This window comes from Zonotrichia albicollis, chromosome 1 (genome assembly GCF_047830755.1).
Source record: "Zonotrichia albicollis isolate bZonAlb1 chromosome 1, bZonAlb1.hap1, whole genome shotgun sequence".
NCBI lineage: Eukaryota > Metazoa > Chordata > Aves > Passeriformes > Passerellidae > Zonotrichia > Zonotrichia albicollis.
Window position 1 is genome coordinate 124,235,841 of NC_133819.1, and position 25,211 is coordinate 124,261,051.

The 25,211-nt window shown below is 36.3% G+C and overlaps 1 long non-coding RNA gene across 1 annotated transcript in view; it reads right to left on the bottom strand.

The window, feature by feature from the left end:
• Positions 1-10,220: 10,220 nt before the first annotated feature.
• Positions 10,221-25,211, bottom strand: part of LOC113459530 (uncharacterized) — a 54,350-nt gene continuing 39,359 nt past the window's right edge. Inside the window, exons 2-5 of the long non-coding RNA XR_012582906.1 lie at positions 24,387-24,445; positions 17,265-17,671; positions 15,399-15,655; positions 10,221-12,455 (exon numbers count right to left, since the gene is read on the bottom strand). This is a non-coding gene — a long non-coding RNA (uncharacterized LOC113459530). The remainder of the gene's footprint in view (positions 12,456-15,398; positions 15,656-17,264; positions 17,672-24,386; positions 24,446-25,211) is intronic.

Consider the following 25,211-nt stretch of genomic DNA (forward strand, 5'->3'; position numbering starts at 1 on the left):
GCTAAGACTGGGAATACTCATGGAACTTCTTCACATTGGTCAATCTATTTTCCCAGTAGTCTCAAGTCTACCTCTATTATCCCTCTTGATGAAACCAAGGGAAAATAAGTTTTCTAACTTGTGCAAAATCTAGGTTTTAACAACCATAGTAAAAAAAGTACAAGTTATGCCCATGCAAACGAATAATCTCTGTAAGACATATAGGAAATGCTACAGGCATTACATTTTCCCTTTTCTTCATTTTGGTTCCAGTATTTGTGTCTTTATTCAGTGGTTCTATTTTGTTTCTCATCTCACTTTTCTCCATATTTATTTAATTTTTTTCTCTCTTTTTCTTATCTTGTCCTATTAGGAACAGACCATCCTGGCTCTGTTGGATCTGTTGTTCATGCACAGAGCTTTCAAACTCTGGTTGAAAATGGACTAAAAATATCATCTGTCCCTGGCTAAAATGTGACTGTTAATTCCATATGCATTAAATGGATACTGTTTACATCTGTTTATACCTGGGCATTGCATGACATGACCTTTTGGTTTTCTGCTACCTCTGACCTTGCCTTTACAAAACCTGCTTCACAACATCTGATTTCAGCAAAAAATAAGTTCCTTGTGTAGCAGACTACCAGTTTCATGCAGCATAGATGACAACGTTATTGTCTCATTTAAATAATACCTCTCAATAAGATGTTTTCTGAGAAACAAGGGGAAAATAAAGTTTTTTCTATAAATTACTGGCCAAAGACTATTTTCTGTATGATATATAGAATCTGTAAGGAAATGCAATCTATTTGGAGTACTTTTGTCAAGATAAACAGATCTTAAGTTCTCTATACAATTTTTGAAAAAAATTCTGTAGCAACCCAGAGATGCAAAATGTTTTCATATCACTATTGATAAAAGGAGCCTTAAAAAGGAAAAGAGTTCTCAACAAACTGAAAAGAGATCTGAAATCATTATTGTAAATATCACTAACAATCAATTAATGATATCTGAAATAAATGTGCATAAAGGAAAGCAATATAGAAATGAAATAAAATACAGCTAATACACCCAAAATTGTAAAATTGTTTTAAGAAGAGCCTTTCTCATTACAGCTGAATGTGATTTTCCAGATAAAGGCATTGTAATATGACCCTGTGTGCTGTTCTGTGTGTACAATAAAGCAAGCAAAATTAATCCCTTCCCCTGATGACCTCTAGAAATGAAAACCCATTATAGTAATAATATTTGTACTTAGGCCTTGATGTTTTTGTGCTGAATCTGAATGCCATGAAATGATTGTATACAGTGGCTGATGAGGACACATGTACAGATAAATACATAAATAATCCTCTTTATATAGGTGCAAGGTGACTTTTTAGATCTGGTATGGAAACTAGTTGAAGCCTAATAAAACTGGTAATCATTTTCTTTACTGCTTAGGCCTGAATCTTATTATGTTGAAAGGTCTATTAGGAATTTTTCCCTTTTTAACATGGAATGTATGTAACTGGATATTGTGCACAATTTTCCTGTTTGTAAAACTTGAATTAAGCATTGAAATTTCTGCCTAAGTTACTGGTTTTGGCATTTGCCAAAGTATACAGGATATCAAATACTACAATACATCTTTGTTACCAGTCTGTGGTTCGGTTAGCAAACCCCACTTAAAGGGTAAAAGATCTTTTAAAAAACAACATTATTTAGCTTGGAACAGGAATCAATACTCCATATGATATGGTAATGAAACACAGACTTTGCAACATATTGACGGACAGTGAGAAAGTGTGTGTGGTGAGGGGAGTGGGTGTATTTGTGTGCATGTTGAAGGGACCACAATAGTATTAATAGCCTGTAAAGGAGGTTTCTGACATTTGGTAAACACATGAGCACGACACAGAGCACAATAGGAACTACAGTTCAGAAACAATGATACGTACATTACTCTGGAACGCCATTAAGTACGTGTAAGCTTTCTTCTGTCAGCATTTGTATTTTCACAGGATGTAGTAGCAAAGCATTGGCTTTGTGGAAAAGGAGGTCTAAAAACATCCACATATTGTTTTACTATTCTGCTTTACTTTTAATGTTTATGTATCTTTCTGATGTGGGCTGTACATTCAAGGCAGTTCAGTTTTGCACAGTCTGGCTTTCTATTTGTCTAAGTGGTAATAAATTCCCATTGATCAGGGCTTAGTGGAAATTAGAACACCCGCCATGTGCCTCAGTCAGGAAGGCTGCTCCCAGCAGACTCTCACTCACATTAAAAGCCCACTGGAATGTTTCAGGATGGTTGGTGTTGCTGCATATTACTTCACAATGTCAATACCAGAAGGCCTATTGATTTGGATAGCTTTCTTTAAATCAAAGAAATTCTTTAGTATTTGAAAATAGTAAAAATGGCCACCAGACCAAAAATAACACTACTTTCTTAGACTGTCCATCAGCTTGGGAAACCCTTGAATTATTGTACACTGTATTTTTTTTTCAAAACCATATACTATGTGTTGTGATTTCAGTATATTAATTGTAAAGATTTATAATTCTAGACTTCATGTGAAAAAAGCTTGAATTTATTAATTGTATTTTATTTCAGATTAAGATTGGGATTTCTTTTAAGCAGTGTGTATATGTGTTTAAAGAGTGCGACCTGAAAAAGATACAAATACATGCAAGATTTATCAGTCTTTCAGACCTGTACTACTCAATGTTGGTCAAGCAGCAGTGGCAGAGAAGATACTGAGAGGTTTCTTTCTAATGCTGACTTCCATATGAGTGTAAGCAGGCTGCTAAAAAGTGAGAGAGAGAGGAGATATGAAAGCAGAAAAGACAGATATTAATTGGAAGGCAATATATGCTATGCTAATATCTGCACACATGAAACTCTTCATAATTATTAAATACCTAAGTCAGTTGCTCAGATCCATATTATAAGGAACTAGCAGTCAAGTTCATCTGTATGTCATAAAGATTGCCAATAAAGAGTGTGATTTGGCTTCAGAGGTGGTTTCTTTTTTCTAAAGAGGTTAGGAAGGCTGCAACTCAGCTATGTATCTAAGTGTGCCATATGTCATGATGAATATGTCATCTCTACATCAGTAGTTTATAATCTAATAGTATTTCCAGTATTTTTACTCAGACTGTTTCCCACCCCTTCTTCTGGGTTCCATTTTCCTTTGCCTGATCCTTCAGGATCCTTCCTGGTTTTTGCTCATCCCTGCATGTATGACTTACTGTCAGCAGTTGATGAAGGCTACTGAGGGGATAAAGCTCCTTGGGATGGCTGAGAATATGTGGCTGCTTTTGCCTGGGCATTCCTCTTCAGCATCTCTCTGAAGCTCTACTACACTGTTTTCAAATCCTAGTACTACTCTATGAAAATAATGCAACTTTCTCTTCAAGCTCAAAATGTGGAGTTTTTTTCAAGAACAGCATCAGTTATGCACAGCCAGTTAAATGAACACTTGTATTCAAATAACTTACTGATTATGCAAAACAACTCTGGCTGTTACGATACACATTCAGTGCAGAAAATTGCTGTGTTATTTGGACTGCTTTTCCCGTCACAATGAAACATACATCTGCTTACAGCTAAAAGTCCAAGGGCCTGATTTAGTAAAAATTAGTGATCCATCAGATTGATGGGCAATCTGCAGTCTTGGTGCCTTGAAATTTCTTGCATCAGTCACCAGATCATGATTTACTAATAGGGTTTCAGGGCTTGCAAAATAGCACAACTCTAACCACATATTAATATTTAATCTGGCATCTTAAGTGCACCTAACAAAAGACCCCAGAGCTGCTGACAGGACCCTACATTGTGAATTTCTTTAAAAGGAATTGAGCATTTCCATAGTGGTTTCATGTGGAAATCTGAAACAAGGAGAAATACATGACTTAAGCCCTGCTCATGAACTTACAAGCCTCTGAATATCTTTTCTTGAAAAACTGTTTATAGTTTGAGGGTTTTGTTTGTAATCTAGCTTCATTAACATATTACAGAACTTCCTTAGGCCATTTCACTGTCCATAGCTCGCTATTGCAGAGAAATTTCAAAACTCACTTCTATACTATGTGCAATTAAACAGTCTGTTCTTTTAATACTTAATCCACTTGGCAACTCTAGAAAGGTACTAAATGAGGTTAAAAATGTATAAGTCACAAAGACCTCTTTATAGCCATGAAATTTAGTAATTGAATCTGCACAAACTTAGTAAATTGGGCCCTCTGTGTTTTGTATAGCATTTTAAAGTAGCCAAAATAGGCAAGAAGCTGAATTACATATTGACAATGTTTCTACCATTTCTTCCATTTTATAGTTTAAATAGAGCAATAGAGTGATTTAATAAGCAACTTCTGCTGCTGTCAGATGAATATTCTAATTTTACAAAATGTATATAGTGAGTGTCTAGAAAAACGTTTATTGTTTTCTTCCATTTTCATATGCCATAATTTATGAAAGATGTTCCCAACACCACCTGTAATAACAGAATGTTTATTAGTGTGCAAATGAGGGTTATAAATGATGCTGCTTATCTATGGAACAAAACACAAAAGACAACTTATTAGCAAAAGACAAATTGCTCAGCAAATTTCAATGAGCTGCTATGTTTGTCATGAAAAAAACCTTTTATTTGCACAGATCAATGTTTTTATAATCCATTTAAAATAATATACTTGCCACTAGGTGGCTATTTCTGATCAGATCATTTTACCATTTTAATTACATTTTTAATATCCTGGCTGCATAAACAAAGATAAATTACAAGCCTTGCACAATCTGGCTGCTAGCTCAGGCACAATCTGTAATAATATCAGCTTTTGTTTGTGCCTCCTCTAATTAGATTCTGAAATCTAGGCTTTATCAATCAATAATTTTAATTTCAGAATTGCCTTTTGATCTTACATTTCGTGTTTGCTTGCAGAAAATGATCAGTAGGACAAAGCTGATAATTTATGCAGAAACAATCTCTCAGCAGAGTTACAAGCGCATTCCTAGCCATCAACACAACCCGGCAGACTAAGCTTGACACAGGTCTAATTAGCATGCAGATATGTGTCGCCTCATTGGCAATTCAAATTGCTTTTTTATAATGTACCTCAAATTGTGCTACTCAAACATTGTATTTGATTTCCAAAGCCCCCTGGGCATCCCATAATGTCTCCCTTCATCCTGGGTGCGAAGCATTTATTGAACAATCTGCTTCGACTCTGGCTATCTTTTCGAAAGCACCCAAACATCATAACCATGGGACCAGGTTTTCCTCCTCATCCGAGAGCAACTTGTTCTTCTGCAGGGTGGCGGGTGCCACGTCCGTAGGTTCGGCGATGATATGTTACCTTGTGAGCTCCTGCTCCCACGGTGGCTGCTCTATAGAGGGCTTCATTCCTGTGCCACTCATCTAAAAAGGGGGAGGATGTCTACAGAGCACACATTAATATGCGGCACATAACCACGTCTCTGAATGCCAGCCTTCCATTCTTCATTAAACAAAATGGCTGGATTGCAGTGATTGTTTTCCCCTCCACGCGCGCGCGCACAGGCACACACACCACGCACGCAGGCACATACCCACACACCCCCCACACACACGCTGGCTCTCTCCTTTTGTCCCTCAGGCACACGCATTCACACACTCATACACACACACACATACACACACACTCTCACACACACACACACACACGTAGCGTGTCACTGTTGGTGCAGCGAGTTACGTGTGAAAAGTTATCTGCGGCATGCGTGACACGCAAGGAGATTCCTGCCAACGTCAGGGCCCTTTTTTGCCATGCAGCAACAAGTGGCAGAATCAATGGTTGTACAGTTATTCAGCAATGTAATTCATTTCACTGGCTTTGGCTCCCAGCCAGATCCGCCATCTGTCTCTTGCTCTCCCTCTCTCTCTCTCGCCTGAATTTGTCCTACATTTCGTAATGTTACGTGCTTGCCATCCTTATTCTATGTCAGAGGTACAGCACGAGCCTCACCCCCGTTCCGACGTGGAGTTCTGTGAGTTCGGTGGCACTTTGGATATTCCACTCCAGTGCCATAGGAAGAAAAGGGTAAGGAAAGAACAGAGGGGTAGCTGCAAAGAGAATGGTGCTCTTCTATCTGAAAGCCAGTGCCTCTGCTTTTTATTTAAAGCATTGATATGGATCTGTCTCACATGGGAACTTTTCCTGCTTCGTTAGAGTATCTTCGTTTTCTTTATTGGATGCTGGCACTGTACGCCACTGCACAGCTCCGTGGAATGCCTGCTGTTGGATACTTGCAGATCCCTGCCACCAAGCAACCTCCTGCATTGGAAATCGGGTGACTACTCCAGGATCTTATGCGTGCTTGCTGTTTGAAGCTGCAGAAAAGTGAATAATCAATTAAGTATTGATTTCTTGTAAGATTTGGTAAATTTCAAAGGCAAGACAAAGAGGATGGCTTAAGGAAAGCACTGCAGGGACTTGGCGTAAATTAGACAACTAACAGCAGTGCAGAATAAAATAACACCTCAACTGAATATTTCCTTGGAAGAATTAGCACTAGCTATTGGAAGACGATGGTGGATTTAATCAAGACGGCAGGCACGCTTGAGTTTTAACCGTGAACCTGAAAGAGGAGCTAATTATAACCACCTTTTTATATGGAGCTAATTTGACTGAATGGATGCAAATGTGCTTTATTTATGGATGAAGAAGCAAGCCTTACAGCATTGACTTTGGGATCATCGCATATGCTAAGCTTTACAGCTTCTCTAAAAGTCAAGCCTACAGTACATTTTTATTTACTGAGAAGGTATTTATATGTAAGCATAAGTTAGCCGTACAAAAGATTCATCAGAACAATGTACTGTGTGGCACCGAGGATCTAATTATAATTTTGCAGCATATTTCATGTTTTCTCTAATTTGGTACTTTTCAACCCTCGCTTGTGATGGGCTATAAATGGGACAATAAATGTATGATTTAAACTGTTGTGATTTTCACTGTATAGTTTATTAATCGTACTGTAGTTTTCTTAACGTGTTTTTGAATTATTCAGCAGTAATTTATAATGAAAGAAGCAGAAATGGTGGGGTGGTTTTAAATTCATTTATAATCTTCTCACAGATCTAAATGTACAGGTTCTACCAGCTGATGAGCTCTATAATTATGAAAGAATGCTAAAATTTTCAGATAAATGGAGCACTGACTTTACAATGGGCACAATATTGTATAATCAGTAAAAGGAAGATTGTTATGTTTTGACTCTGTGGAGAATGGTCTTGGTTAGTTAACTCCTTCTATGCTGATAATGATAAGCAAATGTACTTTATATAAGAAAATAGGGGGGGAATGTAATGCATTGGTTTGATGTTTTGCCTGTCTGAAACCTTAGCATATTTTTTTCTTCCATTTATTTCCATTTCTGTTACTTTTCCCTATTTGCTTCTCTGGGTTTTGTCGAGGCTTTTTTTTCCTCCTGTCTTGCAATCTACATTCCCTGAGCAACCACAGGAACCAAGTTACATTAAGCTTCAACACAAAGACGATGTAAGAATAATGAATCCTCATTTGCATCGACATTTGTATTCAGATTTGCCAGGCTATAAACTTGGCAGATCAAGCGGAATATTAAGTAGAGGCTTCCATGGTAAATTGCGACTCTTGCAATTGCTGAGTCGTTTTTCCTATTTTTTGCATGCGTGTGTGTGTACGTGTGTGCGTACGTGTGTGTTTGTGTGTGTGCATGTGTGTACATGTGTGTGCATGTGCATATCTGTAGTGCCAGGTGAATCTCATGACTACTTGGTTTCTGAGAAGCACATTGGCCCTCTTTCAGTATATGATGTCAGTTTATGCAAAATGAAGCAGGAATACTCAAGCAGTAAGCATTGTAGCTGAAGATACAGCATGACATACGATTTAAGTATTCACTTGCTTTTCTAGAGACTGTGTGAAAGAATTCCTTAAACAAATAGATAAACACTATTGCAAAATCACACAGACCTTTTGCATCAGCTGGAGGTTTGATTTCTCTGCATGTAGAGCCCAAGGCAAAAACTCTAAGGTAGTGTTGAGCATACCTGCTGCATTATGCTGTTTTATTTCTGGTGGTGCTGCATCTGTGCATGTGTTTCCATGAAAAACTTTGGCCTTGGTGCACCTACCATCAGCTGCCCTTCGCTTTGGTTTGGTTGGGCTGTCTCCAGCTTTACAGCATGTGCAAGAACTAAGTTGGCCCTTCTCTTCCAGAGTTGGATATCAAACCTTTTCCTTCACTGATATTTGCTGAAGAAAAGGTGGTCCTACTTAGTCCATTTCCTCAAGAAAGAGGAAACCTCTGGATGAACCTCTTTCAGAATTAATAACTGCAAAAATGGAGCATTTACCTTATAATTCTCCTGTTTAACTTTGTGTTATTGATAGTAATTTATTTCAGAAGCAGTGAAAAAATGCTCAGTCAACAAGTGTTAAAGATGCTTCAAGACTGACTTTTGCTACCCATAGATTTTCAAGTATTTCAACAAAGACCTCTGGAGAGATTTTATGACTGTCACTGAATTAGGCAATGCAGGAAAAGATCAGGCATGCAGAAAATACTTCCAGTCTTTTCTTTTTGTATGCATCCCCTTCCTACCACTTCCATAACCACAGACCTAGCAAGAATGTCACTACAGTCTACAGTGTGGGTTTTCACAATTTATAGTTTGGTTCCATGTTAAAAATGTACAGTTATAGAAAAAAATCCTGGAACTTGTTCCAGTCCTTTCTAAACAAGTTAAAGGGCTGATTTTAAAAACTTTATCAGTTGATGGTCATTTACCTAATCCATTGAAAAAGCAGGTGCAATGCAATGGCTGAACCTGTTGTAAACAGTATTATACTGTATAAGTATTGGCTACAATTTCAGCTGAGAAAGCTGTGTCAGCTTTGTTTTCTATAAAAATACACAAAACTCTAATACTGTTTGGATTTACTTTAATTTTGTTTTTACACTGTAATGGGATAATTGATCATGCAGGAAATGGTCTGTTGTAATGCAGTGTTCACTGAAGGAGGAAGATGATGCTCTTTTCACATAGAACAGCAACTTGAGGCAAGCAAAGGCAACCATGCATCATTACTTGTTTGCTATTTTTGAGAAGCTTCATAACTATATTCTTTTATTATGAGTGAAAACATGGAATACGGTGTTTCCTTCCTTTGAAAGACTATTCTGAGCTACATTTTCAAAAAAGTGCTTAAGGTAGAAGGGAAAGGTAGAACTTGCAAGATATGTTTCATACTTTGCCTCCTTATGCATATCATCTTGATGAAATGATATTAAACTTTGTTGTTTGGGTTCATATATGTACCTTACCTCCCGCTAATTGTTTTGAAAATTTGCCCTAAAACAGCTAAAAATGTGTCTTTTTCTGAGAAAGGAAAAAAAAAATCCCAGTAGCTTTCATAAAAAATAAAATTTTAAAAATTTGAAAATATATATAAGTTCCAAATTTATAAAGAATAACAGAATAATAGACTGCAATGTTTTTTTATAGAGGCATTTGCAATAGTCATTCACTAAGTGAATCCTTTGAAAAATTAATGACTTTGGGGGTTTCTTTATCCCCATTAAAAATTTCCCAATTTCTTGTTCCCTGACTGTAGAACCCAAAAAAAGGAGAGAAGAATGAAAAGTACTTTAGGCTCAAAAAAATTTATCATATTCACTGACAAAAAGAGAAAAACACCTGGAGGAAAAAAAAAAAAAAAAAGGAACGAAGGTATGAGCCTAATATTTCCTGGGAGAAACTCCAATCTGTTGTCAGGCCTTTTATGTGTACAGTGTTGTTGAGTAAAATACTAGAGTGCTACATATTTAAAAAATGTAGTGTGTGATGTATATTTGCCACCACTGGACAGAGTGATGGCAGGCAGGCAGTGCAGGTATAGCGTGTGGATGAAAAGCTCAAGGCCTGTTACAGTATTTCAGTCTAGCTTGTTGTGTTGCTAAAGAATTTAAGATTCCAACAATACAGAGCTCACTACATACAGCAAGGGTCAGATCTGCTGGCCCATAGCATTTAAAGGGAAGCCATAATTTTTTGCTATTAGTCCTCTGATCAAAGATCCTTTTGTGTAAACTACTGTTGTGATGAATATCACTCAAGTGTTGTATTTCTTACTGGCAGCTTGCTTGTCTGTTTCTCTCATTGGTGTGGACTTATTTTGGGACTGAACTGTAAGTTTTCTGCATCTGCAGGAACATAGTTTCTTAAATAGCATTTTTCAGATTACTTTGTTAATGAAACAGTATTTTGAACTTAGAGAATTTAACTGTTTCTCTTGTATAGCCAGTACACCATTTGCACTTCAAGTTTCTGGTTTTTGACTAAAACAGAAATGACTTCTAAAATGAGCCAATAGGTACATATGCAAACCAGAGAGTAGAAGAGATAAAGGACTGAGACTCAGAAGTGGCTCTTTCACTTTCTTTTTATAAATGATGAGAGTTAAATCTTTCTTTCCAAGGTGAAACACCTGTTCTCCTGCTTTATGGTTCCTTCAGTGGTCTGTCTTTTGAGACACCAAATCTGTAATCTCTGTGCACATTTCAGTAATTTACAACTAAAAACTGAATATTTTGTGCAATATTTTCTAGTTTTGCTATAGACTTTGGTGCAAAAGAGTAATCCACTGAAATGCGCTGAATGCCCTATTTTGGCATCCAATAATAAGTTCATGCTTTCCTTAATAAAATAATTATGCTTTCAGTATCACCAGCTTTCACATGGCAAACCTTTTAATTTAATTGCCAGAACTGAGTTATCTATTTTCAATTTCAAGATGTTCTTCAATTACTAGAGACAAAATTTTAAAGACTATACATATTGCTAGATAAGGAAAAAACTGGATATGCACAAAATTTCCTCAGAACTAAGACCCTTCTTTGTGGTTTGTTACTTATTGAATCGTTTATCAAATCACACTGCAATCCAGTAATTTGTTTTTATATAGGATCTAGCATAATAATATTTCAGTTCTGATCAGTATCATAACATAAATAATCCTAGAAGTGCATAGTTTTAGGCAACAGACAAGCTTTCCAGGGTGGCTGTTTATTTGCATAATCAACACTGTCTCATTTAGTTTAGTGGTTACTGCTTTTGGCAAAATTCTGTGGCCATTAATTGTGCTTTGAATTTCATTGGGAATTTTGCTTAATGAGAACAGATTTTGAGGCAAGGTCAGCTCTCTGAAAACCATACCAACCCACACTTCACAGTGAGTCACAGAACAAGCAGCATGGAAATCACTTCACTCTGCACTGAATTTGGCCAGCTCTAGGGTTGAATTCAACATTTTGGGAACAAAACTCACCAACTGAGCACGGGGGAAGGCTGAGGAAAGGAGAATCTAATTTTTGAATTTAGGTCATTTTAGTGCATAGCTTAGAGAAAGGAGAAAGCTTCTGCGCAATGGAGGAACAACCCTGGATGTTGATAAAACAAGTGCAAGGAGATGGGAATTGAAACAGTATTTTTACTGCTAACCTAATGTCCATCGTTAAAAGAAAGAAAAAGACGAAGAACACAAATTCCAGCCATTACAACTTGCAATGTATGAGTACCAGTTTCTCCTGGATTCATAATTTACATTGGAACCTGCAATGAATCATGGCACATAGAAGTGGTCCTAGGCTGCAGAAGATAAATCTAATGACACATCAGCTATTACTAATTTAGGGCTGCCTGCTTCTGCTCTCAGTAATGAAAGTTGAGGTTTTATGAGAACTGCACTAGAAGCTTTATTTGGGCTTGTTCACAATACACTGAAGTTACTTTTGCTGTACTGTGCCACAGTCATAAACACTGAATAGGGCATTTTAAATATCTGAAGTATTCTGGAGCCATATTCAATTTAAAGTTTTTCCATCCTGACCTAAGTGTTCTCTTAATAAAGGTCAGTATAGAAGCTGATCCTTGCAGTTAAAAAAAGTATTTGATTTTTCTTTTAAAAAATTGAAGTTTTTGCATATGAATTGTCTAGATAACAAATCTAATTTCCTCTAAAGCACTTACAAAATATAAATAAAATGCTGCGAAATAGAGGTTAAAAAGGATCCAGCTATGAAATGTGTCCTCTTCATCTTACATTTTTCAAATTCAAATTAGATTTTCCTTGCATTTGTGTCCCAGGAAACCAGTAAATTCCCCCCTGAAAATCTTTGCAGCCAGAATGATCCTTGTGAATGTTCAAGCCACAGTAAAAACATGAGGATGAGCTGATATCCCACTGATGCTTTCAGACTCTTCTTCACAATTAACACATCCAGTACACCAAAAGATAGAGGCACACAATATGTAGAAGCTGTTGGTCAGAAATCTGAGTCTGAGGGAAGAAGGAGAAAAGTGAAGCAGGGCAGACCCACACATGTTGTTGCATCATAGAGAATGAAGTGGGGAGTCAGCAAAAGAAAATTTCCCCATAGGTCCGCCTTAGATAGCACTTCCTTCTTCCTTAGGTAGAAAGAGACAGCAGTCTTTTAGGAAAGTATTATGCAAATGCAAGACAACACAGAGCTTTACAGTACAGGAAAACCTTATTTACATTATTAAGCAGTACAACTATTTTAGAAAGAAAAAACACAAAGTACTTCCTTGGATCAACAACTGACTTTTTTATTCTGTTTCCACAGCTTCACAAATTTTCTCAGTACTACTTTTTATTGCACTTTCAGCAATATTCTGTATGATTTTTAAGCTCCAACCATCAAAATTGTTTTCCATTTCTCATATATACTACTTCACCAGCGCTTCTTCTTATACATAATGACTAGTGCTGTCTGGGCGACCCGCTGAAAGTGTTTCAGAGTTTCTCAGCAGGATGAAAGTTAAAAACAGAAAGAAGTTGTAATCTTCTTGATTATTTGCAGGGAGATCACAAATTGAGGGAGAAGGTTATCTTGTTCTCAATAAAAATGAGGGATTGGGGAAAAAAAATTGCTTAGCATCCTGTGGGGGATTTTAACAAGTCACCCGCTAGTTTTATCTCAGTTATGGATTCCAATCTTTGGTTCAGTCATTTTGTTCCAAATGAGTCTAAGATCTTGTGTTTCTTATTACTTGCATTTTCTTTCCAATTTATGTTTTAATCTATTTCTACAGCAGGACACTTCCAGATGTTTCATTTTGTGAAGTGTTAAGCATCTTAAGCATATGCAGATCCTCTGACCTGAGCACCACATAGGCTTTGCTTAAAATACCTTAGTACTTTTTGAAGACTCAGTTAGCATGTTCCATATAATTAAAAACAGAGTACAATGGTGGTTATTCCTGAGTTTTGCTTTTATTGGCATTTTGCATTAAAGCAAAAATAAACCCCTAAATGAGCTAAATCCAAGATTTTGAGTCTGGCCAGATATTTGCAATTTTTTTATTAAGACGAGTGGTGTCCATTTAAAAGAGTCATGACTGACAGCACTTTCAAAAATCAGGCCTCTGTCCAGATGTTGAAAACGACAGTCTCCAAACATTAACTTGCCTTTTGAAAATATCAACTTCAGTCAATGCTGAATTTTAAACTTCATGTCTTATTTCTTTAAAAAAACAAACCATCATTCATGTTGAATTTATCTAATCCAAAAAAAAACCCCAAACTTAAACTGGTTATAATGCTCATTTTGCAGCAACTATATATAGATGTGCAATTAAAATGAAGATTTCTACTATTCAGGCTGTTAATATTGTAGGAAATGCAATGCAGAGAAATGTAGCAGAGACAGTTCTTATTCCTACCCCTGAAAGGGCAATACTAGAGAGAGCTGGCTTCAGCAGTGTTATAGTCAATACAAAAAGGGAGGAGTTTCTTCAATTCAAAAGAAGAAAAAATATTATCTTTTTATCATCAAATCATTTAGAAAAGAAACCACAGGTGGGAATCCAGAAAGCTTACATGAGTCAGAAAGGTCAAAAACCAATTTCTGACTTGTTGAAGACACCCTCCTGGTTCTTTGAAGTGTGATTTTTTTTTTCTGCTGGTATTCTTGGCCAGTCAGGCAGCTTATTAGACAGTCAGACTGCTTCATGTGACTATTCTAAAGACTGTGTTGGCTTCTTATTTGCAGTGCTATTTAGTTTAAGGCTTTATCTGTGAAGGTTATTTGGTTTGTATTTGGTGGTATCTCTCAGCCCTAAGATTTGCAACTTACAAGCACACCAACCTCTGTAGATCTTCAAAACATGGTGGGAAACCCTATAATTTATTTTAAGGAAGGTGCTCACTTACTGAAGAAAAAAATTACCAAATCACATTTTAGAGTAGGGATATGCTTTTGAATGTCTAAGTGCATAATATGACATGGCCATAATAGTATACTTGGTAAAACTGTTAATAATTGCTAAGTCAAAAACTGTTAATAACTGCTATGTCAAACAAATATTTCTAAATAATGTGTCTAGTCTAAGCATTAATTTTTCTATTACATCTCCAAGAATTTTTCTCCCAAAATATGTAGCATATCTTACATTGTAAGTAAAGCAAATGGAAAGAAAAGATTGAGAATAGATAAGGGGGGTAAATCATTTGATACCCGGCCACTTGATAGCAGTCACACTTCCCATGTCAAATGGCATAGGGTTTTGTTTTGAAAAATTACTTTTTGGAAGGAACTGGGGGGAGGGGCAGAATAAAAAATTATTATTACCAGTAACAGTCCGGATACTTCACTTAAATGCCTTACCAAAAATGGTGAAAATAAAAAACTAAATTGAAAATAAATAGTAAAAGTACCACAAAGGCAAAATCTTCTGATTTTTTTAATATACATTCATGATTTTAGCAACATGTCTCTGTAACTTCTGTAGGAATCTGTAGCATTTAATAGCAAACAGGACTGGGGGAACATTCAGTGCTAGACAGGAGTGAGTCCCGAAAGACAGCTTGTATTTTTGATTTAGAAACAACCTTCCTTTTATCTGGACCTGACTGAGTCAAGCTATTTTTCTTACTTGAATAAACCTTTCTGAGATCCACTTTTATCTTGAAGCAGAACTACACCATTTGTAAAGGAGTGAAACACCTGACTACAGCTTCTAGTTTCAATTTTCCTGATATAAAACATTAGAGATCTGTCCTTATTTCACTAAAATTTTTAGTGAAATATTCTTATTTCACTAAAATTTTACCTTGAACATTAAGAATTAATATGCTTACTCTAGAGTACTAGTAAGAACAAGTTTATTATGAGCTAGTATATAGTTGTTTTCTTAGAAAAGGATGTAGGACATGTTGACCAGAAGTTGCTGTGGTATCAATTGCAAATGACCTAGTGAAACTTGGAGAAAAAATACACACAATCTACTTTCCCCAAGGGAAAAAAAAAAAAAAAAAAAAAAAGAAAGAAAACCAAAACCTACTGGATTTCAGCTGAAGGTTTGCAAATCATTGTGTGAAATACTAACCTTTCATCGCACTCGACAGATCCTAGTATGTGACAGTATGAATCTTCTAATCAAGCTCCTTAAAACCCTCAGGCCATGGCTTGACAACACAGTAAATCTTACTTCAGAGCTCTTGATCTAGGACTGGAAATGCCACAGCCACGTGACGCAAAGCACTCATTTGGTACACGATCATTACTATGTCATTACTATGTTTGTACCAGCAACCTTTTGTTGGATCAGGTGTCATTTTTCCTTCTACAGGTGAATTGAAACCCCTATAAGAGAAGAAAAATTATATAAATGCTATACTGTGTCCTTTGAGCAGTTCAGCAGTAATGCAATGGCATATTGATATTGAAGAAAATCAAGGTAGTATCCAATAGTGCAGAAATCTAGTATAAGTGGAGATAGAAATTGCAGCCAGGAAAAAAAAAATCCTGTACAAGAGTATTCCAAAATATATGAAATGGCTAGAAGCACTGAAAAGCCAAATATTGAAGATTCATCCTAAAATTAATTTTTTGTTCTACCTAATGGAGCTTCCTAAAATTTTGAGTCGACAAATTCTACCACATAGGGCTCAGTACTAGTAATATGAGTAAGATTATGCAGTGTGAGATCCTAAAAATGCTATTCTTTGCCATATGTAGGATAAAAGTTTGGGAGTTAATTTTTTGGGGTTATTTTTTTTCATTTGCTACCGGATGTTGACCAGAAAGTTGGAAGGGCCGACATCCTCCCACAGTAAGTTCTCACTGGTTTTCACTGCCAAAGTTTTCATGATAATAATCAAAATTTATACCAACAATTGTCCTTGACTGTGCTTAATAGTAAAACAAGATGGAAAGAACATTTTCAAGAACAAATTGTTCATTTGTATGCAAACTACTTGTCCTGAATTTTTCAAAAACCTCTTATTTTTGCCTTACACCCACGCCAGAGCAGTTCCAAACTATTAAGTTTCAGCACACTTAATTCTTATTGTTCCTGGCATGGCTTGTAGAAGAAAGGGATTCTGAGGAGATTTCAAATCTTCTTGTGTGCAGTGTAAGAGTTGTTTACAACCTTGCTGAGCTCTATCAGTTAGCATCCTGCCTCATAAAAACATGCTTGGTACTGTTATATTTTAAATACAATTTTACTCACCTTTTTTTAAAAATAAGGAAGGATTAACAGATGACCTAAGAGTTATTAATAGTCCAAATAATAAGGCCGCTTCTTATTTCATTGCAATTCTTCAGTGCTAATGCATCATGATGCCAAATAAGTTTACACTTGAATTTCAGGAGTTCAAAGCAACTAAATAACTGTTCAAAGACTTTTGAATGTGAAGCTATTAGTCAAAACTGGAAGATATTCAAAGGCAAATTAAATCCAGAAAGTTACAATTTTGAAAACAAGTTAGGTAAAAGATGTTAAAAGGAGAAGCTGAAGAAGCAATAAAATATGATTGGAATATATAGATTAAATAAGAATTTTGAAACAGTTTTGTGAGATTCTCAGGAGAAAATTGACTTATGCCTGCTTTTGGTTTTGTTCATGATGATGGTAGGAAGAAAAGGAGTGTAAGTGATTAAGGCATTATTGTAATACTTTAAGTAACTTGGATAACTTCCTAACAACTTTAAGCCTTAGGAAAAAAAAAGTAGCTGTAAATACCCTTCTTCCAGCCACTATCTGTGACATCATACTTCTTAATAACAGAGTCTTGAAAGAGCCATAATTTTTCAAAATGTCTTCTCTAAGCAAAGCTTAGAGATTTCTTTACTTGGAAAAGAGAACTAAAAGGTTGGGGTATTTTTGGCATTGGTTTTATGTTTGGAACTTCAGTACATCTGGGTATCACCCAATGTGGCACTCAATCAAATCAAATGTGGCACTTACCTTACTGGTGTTTGAATGTTCTTGACTTTATGGAAGTGAACTGGAAGTCCATTTCTCTGACTGTTGTGGAGAATCACAGCCAGCAGCTATGGTCATATTTTCCTGGCTATTAGGAAAGTGCCTTGACTAGAGGCTTTTCTTCCATCTGATGTGTGTAAGGATGAGGAATCCCAGCCTTTTCATTCCAAAGAGTGCAAGATGCCCATGAGGTTGACTCTTTTCTCCAACACTCACACAAGGGCTGGAAATAAAGTGGTTGAAGTCACTCTGTAGCTGGAGTTGCCAAGGCTTTGTCTACTCTTTTTCTGAAGAAAAGCCAAAACAGAGGCTGGTATTTTTCAACTTTTTTGTGACCACTTGATGTGCAGCTCCTGACTTCAGAGGTAAGTGTCATGTAATGGTGCTTCCTGTAATGGCAGTCAGATGATTCTGTATGAGTGCAGTTTAAACTATCAACTAGAAGTAGTTTAATATATCTAATGAATAGATAATGACCATTGTCCTTATTCTGGATTTCTTCAACGATGCTAACTGTAACTTTACATTTTTAAGCACCAGCATAATAAAAGTTTAGTCATATTTTTCTCTAAGTTTGCTTAAAGAAAGTGGGTGTGCATATCTGCCTCTGTGTATACTACATCAAAATAGATTTTCAAAGTGGTAATGTGAAAGATACAAGTAAAGAGTTCAGAGATTGGCTGTAGACCTAATCATATGTCTCATATTGAAAGAGAACGACTTGGCTGAATTTGTCTCAAAGACATTTTGGCAGCTTTTCATTTGTGTTTTTTGCCAGTAACAGACATCAAAATAAGTGCAAAGATCTTTTTTTCCCCCTAAACTGCCAAATTAAAACATTTGTTGTCAGTTCCAGTTCATTGCTCTTTCACAGAATCATAAAGTAACCAACTATGTGAACAAAAAAAAAAGTCTGATAAATATTTGTGTTGGGCTTTTTTCAATCAGAACTTCATGGAGATGTGTTGGAAGGGACCTCAAGAGGTCACCTAATCTACACCCCTGCTCTGTATGGGATCAGTTACACAGCATTACTGGCAGACATTTGTCTAATCTTCTTTAAAAATAGCCATTACAGGGACTTCCTCAACCTCACTGAATAACCTGTTCAAATACTATTCTTCTTATAAGAATGCTTTTCCCATTATTTAAATTAAAAATTTTTGCATGAAAATACACAGCTTACTTCTTTCCTTACCACCATGAAATATCAATAATTGTTGACTACTCTTTTAACAATAAATTGATTTATTTGACTTTTTTGACAATACTGTTATATTGTTAGTTGCTGGGCCTGTTCTGATAGTTCTGTTGATTGTCTCAGTAGCTATACATACTTATAACAATGGTCTGGTTGGTATAGAGTTTGACTCTGTCATCTTTAGTGAAAACAGATCTTTGCCAGTGAATCTGATACTGCATTACATGATACCACATTATATGCATATATATATATATATATATATATATATATATATATATATATGAGAATAAGTGCAACTTTTTGGGAAATATATTTCAGAATTTCAGAAATCTTTAAGTATATACAATATATATTTACATAGTTGATATTTTTTACTTTACACTTGCTGTATATACGCATATGTATATAAATACTACAACGAGGGCAACAACAATACAAAATTATGAATAAACTAAGAATACAAAAATTCATTTCATATCCAGAAAGAACTTCTATGTCTTTGGGATAGTCACATTCTGCCTAGTGGCCATGGTAGAGAAGTGTGGATCAGCTTCAGGCTAATTATATCATAGTCAAACATCGTCTTTATGTGTAAGACAGAAAAGCGTACAAAGACACACGTACATGCACAAAAAAATCACACACCACTTGTGCTTCTGAGCTTCTAAAACAGAAACAGAGAAATACTATGAAAAATATGTGCTTCAGTTTGGTTCAGATTTTTTAACCAATGATCTTTGAGCAGGTTCACATTTTTTCCCATACAGTTCAACCAACCATCATCAAAATGAGTAGTAATGAAAAGAACTGCAATATCAAAAAAAAAAAAAAAAAGGCTTTGAAAAACCTTAAAGTTCTGAAACATTTGATCCAACACATGTTGTCCACAGGCCTTCTTAAAGAGATTTCCAAAAGCGGAAAGATATCCTTCTAGTTCCAAATACAAATCTGGAAAAAAGGTCAGAAGGGGAGCAAGCACCCTCATAAAAACTAGAACATTTGGGTCATTTTCCCACAATATGATGTGTTTTCAAAGTCTACCCCTCATTTTATGGCTTCTAGTTTTTATATTCTTTGGTATTTCATAGCTTTTTTTCTTTCATGTAACATGTAAAAAATAGTGTTCCATGTCTTAACAAATGAAAGAGTTGTAAGATTTCATCCTTGGTACTGCTCCATACTCATCATTTGTATAGGATTAACACACTAAGAAGCACAGAGATACTGAGTTACAGCTTCATCCTCCATAAAAGAGACCACATTTTTATTCGGGGAAAAAGTAGTATCAAAGTACTTTCTAGTTCTTTGCATGCACTTGTTTAAAGAAACTTTTTCTCTCTTTCCCTTTCCCTATATGCCTCCTCTGCTCACCAACCTAAGAGAAAGTCTTGCTTTGATTAACTTGTGTCTGTAATGTTGTAAGCCTGTTCTCTAAAAGATCTGTTTGGACTCAAACTTGTAAAATTTTTTTAGAACATTGTCCAATGATCCAATCAGTCCAAAATAATAATGCCAGAAGCAATTCTTTTTTGGTTTTTTTTTTTTTTGTATTTAATTCCATGGCCTGAATTTACAAATCCAGTCTTACTTGATATGTATCTGTAGAGAATGAAAAGAACTTTGATAGTTAAAAATGACTGCCTTGTTAAAAACCTTACTGTCTCCTCGTTTGATTGTCACCTTTGAAAGCATTTTTAAAATGTGACAAAGGTGAAAAAGGATCTCAGAGAGGGGCAAGCTGTAGGCAGCATTTGAATACCTGGGGATCTGCCATATTTCTCTACCAACACATTGGCTTAATGAAAAAATAAATGAGTTCCTATTTATTGATTTTTTTTTCACTATTTATAAATTGAAGGGAGAGTCTGAGATCATGTCATTACAACAGTATCATAAATGAAACCTGTCCACAAGTTCTTATTAAAGATGCATCCACATTTTCATTTTGGTTCATGTTTTTTCTGGACTGTTATTGCTATACGCTCTTTATCTTGGATATAGTTTTTACCCATTTCAGCAGGTACATCCACGTTTCCTACTGCTTGTACTTTTCCTAATATAAGGTGGTTAACAAAGGAATAAGAGAAAAGTATAAAATATTAGTTCTCTTGGAAGCACATTACAGAGGACATAGCTGAGATGTGACTCACGGTGTGGTGTGTCAGTTGATGATGACAAAGGTCCATTGTTTTAGAACAAAGCCTTTCACCTTGGAGGGAGCTCTGCTGGGCACACTATGGTCTGGATGAGTGAATGGAGTCGACAATTGAGCCCTGCTGCTGCCCCTTCAAAACATGGCTACAGCGTAGAGAGATAGCAATGTCTATTTTCCTTCTCCTGTGCATGGAGCACCCAGAAGTGAGGGCAGTGGGGAAGGTCTCAAGGCTGAGATGGCACTGAAACCTGGGCACTTTGCATCACACCCTGACAGCCATACAAAATAACGGGCAAAAATAAACTTACCTGGAAGCAGCCCAGTTAAAACTCATTGGAAGAAAAGAAAAATAGGTTGATTGAATATGGTTCCTAAAGAAAAGAACCATAAAGCTCGTGGCACATTTAGAAGTTCTTTCACTGGCATGACTGAAATGAGAAAAATTACTTTGGAAACTGTACTTGCAAATTAGAAGGGAGAACATCCATGTAAATGTACTGGCTGATAGCCTTTATAAAGGATTTGAAGCAGGTATGTGCAAACACTCATAATTTCAGGTTCTACCTACTAGAGAGCTCCATGTTAATTTTATTAAGCTTTATTCATAGTTACAGCCATGGTTTGACACTGGCCAAATGCCAGGCACCCAAAAATCCACTCACTCATCCTCCCCTGCTACAGCTGGGCAGAGAAGAGAAAAATTTAAAGAAAGAGTTCATGAGTTAAGGACCAGGAGAAAACACTCCAAGGGCAAAACAGGCTCAACTTAGAGGTACAAAGTAAGCTTATTACTAACAGAGTCAGAGGAGGATAATGAGAAGTAAAATAAGCCCTTAAAAAACGCCTTTTCTTCCCCCAACCCTTCCCTCCTTCTCCCCAACAGCACAGGCAGACAGAGGATGGGGGTTCTGGTCAGTTTGTCACCTGAGGTTTTCTTTTGCTGCTGAAGGAGAGGAGTCCTTCCCCTGTGACACCAGGGAGTCTCTCCCACAGGAAATAGTTCTCCATGAACTTCTCCAGCATGGCTCCAAACCTCATGAGCAGCAGTCCTGACAAGACTGCTGCAGTGTGAGTCCCTCCCATGGGCACACAACTCTCCCCAAACTACTGTGGCTTGGGTCACTCTTCCATGGGGTGCATTCCTCCAAGGACAGGCTGCTCCAGCCTGGAAACAGCGGCCCCTCTCTCCACTGGGTCTCCCACTGGATCACAGCCTCCTCCAAGCAACCACCCACCCCAGCATGGGCACCTCCCCCAGGGGCTGTGGGTGGATCTCTGCATTCCCCGTGGATCCCCGTGGCCTGCAGAGGCACAGCTGCTTCACCGTGGTCTCACCACAGCCTGCAGAGGAATCTCAGCTCTGGCGCCTGGAGCAGTTCCTGCCGTCCTTCTCCACTGACCTGGGTGTCTCCATGTTGTTTCCCTCACATGTTCTCACTTCCTATTTTTCTCTGGCTGGAATTCTAACTGCCCAACCATATTCTTCTTATATATGTTATCACAGTGGCATTACCATCATCTCTAATTGGCCCAGCTTTGGCCAGCAGCGTGTCCATCTTCAGAGCCATCACAGACTGGCTGTGCCAGACACTGTGGAAGTTTCTAGCAGCTTCTCACACCAGGCCCAGCAAAACCAACACAATTACACACTAACAAATCCTAATGCTTAATCCTAAATGCAATTAGGCAAAATGTGCCTATGACTTGTGAGGCTTTTCTCATAGCTTAAACAGCAAGAGTTTAAACGAGCTAAAAATAAAAACAATGGAAAAAGAAAGATACCACCAAGAATAATCTATCTCATGTTGTAAAATTAAAATCCAGGATTTAAGGGACATAAACTGCTTTGATTTGGTGCTATCTATTGTATTCTACAGTATTTATAGTACCTATGGACAAAAAAGGGTGCATTTAGAATTGCACATCAGTCTTCACTTAGAAGTGCTTTATTTTGTCTAAGTCACACCCTAACATAATTTTAACATAGCATTTGAAGTTAATTATAGTGTATCTAGGAAACACCCTGGATTTTATTGCAAGGCTGAATATGCCAAAGGTTTGGGTGCTTCCACTGCCAGCAGCTAGTAACACAGTAAGAAAGTCCAGCTTCCTGTAAAACAGGATAAAACAAGAATTTTTATAGACATAGTGAAAATATACATATATTCATAAGTCAGTGGAATGAGTCACAAAAACTGTGTTTTCACTTGAGAGGAAGCAAATTTTACCCATCTTACTGAGTTTTAGACGGGTCAGTCAAATTTTTTTGCTGTAACTAGTTTTATGATACTCTCTTCCTGCCTCTCTTTTACATACCTTATGAATAAAGTTTGCACGTTCTTAGGGTTCATTTAGATCCGGAAAATTCAAAACTGAGAATCAGATCTAATCACAGAAAAGTGATCAGACCTCTTTCAGCTCAAAGAAAAACTTTTTTAGGAGAAGAAACAAAATAGTATAAAATAGAAAAACTTTTGTTACAGAACAAACATAAAACTAGAAGTTACAGATTTGTTAGTTAGAAAAGATCTGGTGCCTACCTTCTCTAACTGCTTCTTAAGATACTTGCCAGCATGATGCTTTTCAATGAATAGGGTGGCTTAAATTGTAATATGCCCAGAAAATTTAGGACTGGTATTTCTGGTTCCCAAAAAATTGTGGTGCATTTGAGAGCCTTAGTGTAATCCTCTAAAGAAAGCTCTGTAAGGATCTGATTCTTGTTTACTCTCTACCTTTGGCAGTGTACTAGACTAATAGAAAAGTAACTGGATCCATGAATATAACCAGTAATTATTAGAATCACAAGAGCAGAAATATATTCCTTAGGAAAATTTGCACCTTACATGAAATAAACCAATTTGATTAAAAGAAAAGCAAAACCAAAAGGAAATGCAAACACTATGATTAAATTTCTTACACTTAGTAGTCTTGCACTCATCTCCCTCACCTTTTTGCATGTACATACAAACTGTGTACAATAATCCTTGCTGGATTGTACTTAGCATATATGTGGTGACTATCAACCACCAGAATTTTATTACTTTGGTGCATAAGTAATTGTTGCAGTGAAAATTCCTGATTTTTCAAAAATAAATGGTGCATAAAAAACACATAAAAGCTCGGTTAATATGTCTGAACTTGCTCAAGAACATGGCCCAGCTCAACCAATGGAACCAGTTTTTTATTCAGCAGAGACCTCTTAAATTCACTGCCTCACTACACAGTAAATCTGCTCTTTTAGCAGGTTTTTCTTTCAGCAGGTAGTCAATTAAGGGGGGGACAGGTGTCCTCATGATATATATCTTTGCAGTGGAGTGTATGTTCTCACAGCATTTCACTTATCTTTAAATTTCATCACGTATTATTTAAAGAGTGGTGTCCTAATTAAGTTTATGATTTCCTAGGATACCATGATTATACTTTTAAGCATATAGATGGTGAGGGAAGAATACTTTTATTAGCAACTCTCTTTCTTTTCACACTCTTAATGCCATATATTTTAAGAAGGGAAGAAATATAACCTCTCATTGTAATTCTCACCCTTTACTCTTCCATTAACTCATATATGCACTTCAATGTGGATAAATAAAGGAACACCATAAAGTTATCATTCAGAAAATTAGGGTAAGTGGTAAACAGAACATTTAAAATGTACAAGCACTACATTTTCAATGTTAGGGGAATTCTATTGACTAAATAGCAAAAGGGACATAGGTGCATTTTAGGTGACAGAACACAAACATACCTGTAACATTTAGTGGTTTAATTTTTATCTTCTGAGTCTTAGAGTGATGACACTCATTGCTGTAAAGAAATAGAAAAAGGACGTCACATTATTTCATCAAGTGTATGCCATAGAAACCTAATTTTGAATTAAATTCCCGACAATTTAGGGTTCATAGTAACCAAATAATTGAAATATTAGATGATTCTGAAATGTAAACCTTATTTCTAATGTAGACATTAAAATGCTGTTATAAACAACCATTCTGTTCTTAATTGAATTTGTAAAAATCTCCATTATTTAAAAAATAATACATGTACTAATGGATTTTATAAGATTACTGTAACTGAACACTGCTATAAGCTCAAAATCTTAGGAACACTGTATATATCGCAGATGAATTAGCTGTTCTTAAATTAAGGAATATTACAGTCAGTAATGGTATGACATTCTTTTTTATGGCTTTGGCTTGGGTTATAATGTGACAGAAAAAAAATGTAATGTTTCCAAAATGACAGTTTTTAGATTTGTGTTGCCTGAGGTAGTTCAGCTGAACAATAAACTATAATTTGATTGATGGAAAATTGAAGTGGTTCATCTAACTTGCCAGTCTGTCTTACCCAAGGCTTTGGTTTTGCATGTATGATGATGTATCACAGTTTTAGAGATAATGTTGTTTGTATTATACATGAGATTTTTTTTACACATAAAAATGAAGACTTCATTACCCAGTAAAGATCAAAATATTCTATGGATTAGCAAGGAATCAGATTTGTTTGAGAATGGATTTGTACATCAAAATGTGCTCCTTTTGTGAAACCAAATGATAAATAACATATAGGATCA